This window comes from Anolis carolinensis, unplaced genomic scaffold, assembly GCF_035594765.1.
Source record: "Anolis carolinensis isolate JA03-04 unplaced genomic scaffold, rAnoCar3.1.pri scaffold_11, whole genome shotgun sequence".
Taxonomy (NCBI): Eukaryota; Metazoa; Chordata; class Lepidosauria; order Squamata; family Dactyloidae; genus Anolis; species Anolis carolinensis.
Window position 1 is genome coordinate 596,501 of NW_026943822.1, and position 6,000 is coordinate 602,500.

General features: G+C 42.6%; 1 protein-coding gene across 1 annotated transcript in view; it reads right to left on the minus strand.

Moving 5' to 3' along the window:
- smad3 (SMAD family member 3) overlaps positions 1–6,000 on the minus strand; it is a 50,129-nt gene that overhangs the window by 43,776 nt on the left and 353 nt on the right. The gene's annotated exons all lie outside the window — the stretch shown is intronic.

The window sequence follows — 6,000 nt, forward strand, 5'->3', positions numbered from 1 at the left end:
AATAATAATAATAATAATAATACATCACACAGTCCTAGACACTTGGGAAATGTTCGACTTGTGATTTTGTGATACGAAATCCAGCATATCTATCTTGTTTGCTGTGTCATATATAATAATAATAATAATAATAATAATAATAATAATAATAATAATAATAATACAGTCCTAGACACTTGGGAAGTGTTCGACTTGTGATTTTGTGATATGAAATCCAGCATATCTATCTTGTTTGCTGTGGCATACAATATAATATATAAGAATAATAATAATAATGATAATACATCACACAGTCCTAGACACTTGGGAAGTGTTCGACCTGTGATTTTGTGATATGAAATCCAGCATATCTATCTTGTTTGCTGTCGCATACAATATAATAATAATAATAATAATAATAATAATAATAATAATAATAATAATAATAATACCCTGTTTCCCTGAAAATAAGACATCCCCAAAAAATAAGACCTAGCAGAGGTTTTGCTGAATTGCTAAATATAAGGCCTCCCCCAAAAGTAAGACCTAGCAAAGTTTTTGTTTGGAAGCATGCCCGGCGCCCGCCAAACAAAACACCAGAACTTGCAGGATCGGTAAATGTACATACCAGTTGTACATGGAAATAATGGTAATAATATATTAAAATGTTATATTATTTATATTTATACAGTAGTAACAAGAAATTCTTGACAGGAGTCATAGTTTGTCTGGTTTGGTTATGTTGGTTTGTGATGACAACTACTGTACAGTATATCATAAATGTTCATTTTTTTGTTCAACAATAAATGTGAATTCTTCTTCATGGAAAAATAAGGCATCCCCTAAAAATAAGACCTAGCACTTCTTTGGGAGCAAAAAATAATATAAGACACTGTCTTATTTTCGGGGAAACACGGTAATAATAATATTTTGTATCCCGCCACCATCTCCCCGAAGGGACTCGGGCGGCTTCAAGACCAGCAGACTACTCCACAGCAACGCGTGGCCGGGCAACAGCTAGTACCGTCTATTCCCTTGTCTGCCCAGAGTGCTGGTGCCTCCCCAAACTGCACTCTCGGAACATTTAAACGGGCACCAAACTGCATTAATTCCACAGTGTAAATGCCCCCGGAGATGTCTTGATCCTTGGCGAGGCCGAGTGTTTCCCCGCATTGCTTCCAATGGGCCCAGGCCTCCTCCACGCCGACCCCACGGAGCGAGCGTTGCCTTTGGGGGAAAGAGGCGTTCCAATGCCACTCAAACGGCAGCACATCTCCCAACAGATGCTCCTTTGTGCGCGCCAGCCGCTCCGCACTAAATCATCCCGACAGCCAAGAGACACATTTACGGAGCGAGAGGAAAGCAAGAGGCAAAAGGGCGAGGAAAACAAACCAGGGAGAAAGAGAACGAGGAGGAGGAGGAGAGCCCACTCCCCATGGCAGCTCTCTGGACGGCACATGAACTTTCGCTTTCTTTGCCAAAGGAAGAGTGCTTCTCGGTGCTTACGGTGCTTTCTTTGCTTTTCAGTGTGGCCGCCTCAGGCTTCAAAGGAAGAAAAGGAAGGGAGCAGAAAAGACTCACTTTTTCCAGCTCAGCACAACTTGCGCAAAGAAGAGGCCGAGCAGGGCTCCCATGTCTGGAAAAACAAAACAAACCCCCAGAACGACAAAGACTCGTCGGCTCGTCATGTGTCCAACAAAGACACAGGCGGTGTTTGAAAAACACACACAAAATGCGCAAAATCGGAGCCCAAAACACCCCCCGAGCAGGAAACAGAGCAGCTGCCGAAGAAAACCAAAGAAGCAGATTGTCCTGTTGGTTTTGTTTCAGGTTCAGGGATAAAGCCAGAGGCAAACATTATTAATTGCAACAGAGAAAGGAATTACTGTATATACTCGAGTATAAGCCTAGTTTTTCAGCCCTTTTTTAAAGACTGAACAAGCCCCCCTCGGCTTATACTCGGGTGAGGGTCCTGGTTGGCTTATATTTGGACCAAAAAAGCAAATGGGTTCCCTGGAACTACAAAGACAAGTATCCACTATTACAGTAATACAGAAATCATTAAACCTAAATTTAGTTCAATACATCAATATGAAAACATCAATATGGACTTTACATGACCTGTACATAGACTTGAGGATTCTGGATGAATGGATTTTAATCTTGGACATTCTTAAAATTTTATATAATGTGGTTTTATTTTGTAATGGTACCTGTTTTATATGAACTGTTGTTTTGTACATTGTTTTATATGAATTGTTGTTTTTACATTGTTTTTAGGCATTGAATTTTTGCCTATTTTCTGTAAGCCGCTTTGAGTCTCCTCGGAGAGAAAGGCGGGGTAAAAGTGATGTAAATAAATAAATAAATAAATATGAAAAATGGCCGAGGGCAGTGGAAAGGAGGAAGAAGGGACCCCCAAAGGGCATCTAGACCAACCCCCTTCAGCCAGGCAGGAAGACACAGATGAAACACTCCCAATTGATGGCCATTCGGCCTCAGGTCAAAATGTCTAGAGAAGGAGATTTCACTGGAAGAGGTCCCCAAAGGGCATCTAGTCCAACCCCTTTTAACCAGTTAGGAAGACACAGTCAAAACACTCCCAACAGATGGCCATACGTCCTCAGTTCAAAAAGTTCTTGAGAAGGAGACTCCACTGGAAGAGGTCCCCAAAGGGCATCTAGTCCAACCCCTTTTAACCAGTTAGGAAGACACAGTCAAAACACCCCCAACAGATGGCCATTCGGCCTCAGTTCAAAAAGTTCTAGAGAAGGAGAATCCACTGGAAGAGGTCCCCGTGGGGCCCATCACCTGGGTATGTGTATATGTGGCACAGGTGTCCGTTCACACAGACAGCCCCCCTCCGGCCTCCACAAACAGGCTCCCGTTCCCAGTGCTGAGGAGCCACCAAGTCACTCTTTTCCACTGACATTGTGGTGACAGCGAGCGCCATGAACATGTAGCCCAACCCCTGCCAAAGTCCTTCCCAAACACTACGTTGGAGAAGTGAAGGTTGGATAAGCGAGACTCTACTGCATGTATGTGTGTGGCTGGGGTGTACACTTACACGGACAAACTCCTGCCTCCAGAAACACCTATAACTTCCACCAGGCAGGAGACACCCATGCCCTCCCCCCAATGACATTGCAGGTTATAGCGAGCACCGTGAACATGTCCAAGAGTTCTGCCAATGTTCTCCACAAATCTGCCCACCATCTAAGCGAAGGATAATTTCTTCCAAGATTTTCTGTTTTTCCTCCACCACAGGCATCCCAGTGTTTCTGACTCTCCATTGGTGTGGGATTTGCATGACTCCGCCCACTGCCTCTCCCTTAACCCTTTCCTATTCTTTTCTATGGCACACAGCAAACACAGGAATGGATCAGCAACTGAACGGAGTGGGTTTGGGCGACTGACTCAACATAATGGAAGTTGTAGTTCACCCTGCAGCAAGACACAGCACTGTGACTCTCACCGACAATACACTGGGACCCAACTTGGTACACAGAAGCCCATGGAACCTACATTAGGGGTCTGAAAGGACCAGGGCCGGTCCTAGGTAATTTTCAAGTGTAGGCGAACAGAATTTTGGCATTCCCCCCCCAAACCAATCACTGAAAAATAAAAGCGTTGGATAAGCGAAAATGTTGGATAATAAGGATTAAGGCCTATTAAACACCAAACTACATTATGATTTTACAAATTAAGCACCAAAACATCATGTTTTACAACAAATGGACAGAAAAAAGCAGTTCAATACATGGTAATGTTATGTAGAAATTCCTATATTTGCGAATTTAGCACCAAACATTAAACTGGGATATAGGGCAGTGTGGACTCAGATAACCCAGTTCAAAGCAGATATTGTGGGCTATTCTGCCTTGATATATCAACTCATAATGTGCACTTTGCTTATCCACTTTTGCAACCTCATTGTTTTAATTCAATGTCTTATTACTCTTTTTTTAATTCCCTTTGGTTGTGTATATATATTGTGTATATATTATTACTGGTTTTTGTTACTGTATTTTGATGTTTCGTATTTTGTTATTGTTTTGTATCTGATTTTGCTGTAAGACGCCCCAAGTCCCCTTCGGGGGAGATGGAGGCAGGATATAAATAAAAAAACTTATTATATGGCTGTGTGGAAGAGCCCTGAGGGTTGTTTTATGTATGTGATCCCGGCCATGAAAGCCTTCGACAACACATAGCCCTGAGGGTCCTTCTACACAGCCATATAACCCAGAATATCAAGGCAGATAATCCACAATTAAAAGCCACCAAAAGGGAATCTGGCCCCCAGTATTAAAAAAAACAACAACTCTAAAATCAGGACAGTAAATAAAGAACAACCCTCTGTAAACAGAGGAATTCCAGACATGAAACAATCAGGGCCAGCAGCTAACACCTCCCAACAATGGATTCCCCCAGGCAGGAAGCAGACAGGCTTTGAAGTTGCAAAGCCATTCAATGCTAATCAAGGTGGCCACTTACAACATTCACACTTACCTCAAGGACTGACATTCCACACATATATAAACCCCACTTGCCTAGTTTCCAAGAGATCTCAAGAGGCGCCTCAACTGCGCCCCCCAAACGATGGTGCCTGAGGCAACTGCCTAAACTGCCTTACGGTTGAACCGCCCCTGGAGAGGACTGATTCACCAGAGTGGAAGTTGTAGTTTACCCTATGGCCAGAAAGCACACTGAAACCCAGCGAGGATGCATCCAGAGCAAACTCGCCCAACAGAACAAACTTTAAGTACTGATGAAGTTTTTCGGGATCAACCTGGCATGATGTGAGTTGTAGTTCACCCACACCTTATGCATTTTGGACAATTAAAAAATAATCTGGGCAACGCCGGGTACCCAAGCTAGTATAAAATAAAAACCTTTGTACACTCTTTGTATAGAGCGGAACTTGCCTAACTAGTCAAAAGATAATGATAGATAAATCGATCTGTACATTGGATACTACATTAAATAGCAGCAAAGGAGGATAGAGGAGGAGGAAGGAAAACCGTATCATTTGGCAATGACACTATGGACTGTAACATGATTTTTGAACCATTTCATAATTGGTTCCAGCCTCAAAACTTGGGAAAAGTTTATTGAATTGCCCAAACTTGGTATCTGCGGGAGGGGTATCCTATTTAATACTGTTTAGATTTTGATCTTGTTTTAAAGTTTGCATATTAGTATATTGTAAATGGTTATGCTCATGCTTTTATGCTAAAAGTCGCTTTGAAGGAGATAAACAGGGTATAAATATAATAATAATAATAATAATAATAATAATAATAATAATAATAATGAAATGGTATGCTTTGTTCCCGTGCCAAAAACAATGTTGAAACTCGATGATGAGATAAGGTAAGGTAAAGGTTTTCCCCGGACATTAAATCTTGCCGTGTCCAATGACTCTGGGGGTTGGTGCTCATTTCCATTTCTAAGCTGAAGAGCCGGCGTTGTCCATAGACACCTCCAAGGCCATGTGGCCACTGGCATGACTGCAAGGAGTGCCGATACCTTCCTGCCAGAGCAGTACCTATTGATCTACTCACATTGTCCGCAGATACCTCCAAGGCCATGTGGCCACTGGCATGATGGCATGGAGTGCTGTTACCTTCCCGCTGGAGCAGTACCTATTGATCTACTCACATTTGCATGTTTTTGAAGTGCTAGGTTGGCAGAAGCTGTGGCTAACAGCGGGAGCTCACCCCACTCCCAGGATTTGAACCACTGACCTTTCGGTCAGCAAGTTCATCAGCTCAGCGCTTTAACCCGGGGCTCCGATGATGAGATACTATTGCAAAATGTGTTCTAGCAGGATGTCCCTCGTAAACAAAGTTTGTGCAGTTTAATAAACTTTTTTCCATGTCTGCATGATGGAACCAATTGGGAGGTGCCATGCGCAACATTACGTCACTGTGTTTCCCTCTAAGTAACTGTGTTACATTGTGTTGCACATGTCACTTCCTAACTGTGTTACATAGTGTTGTTGTTATTATAATCTCATTC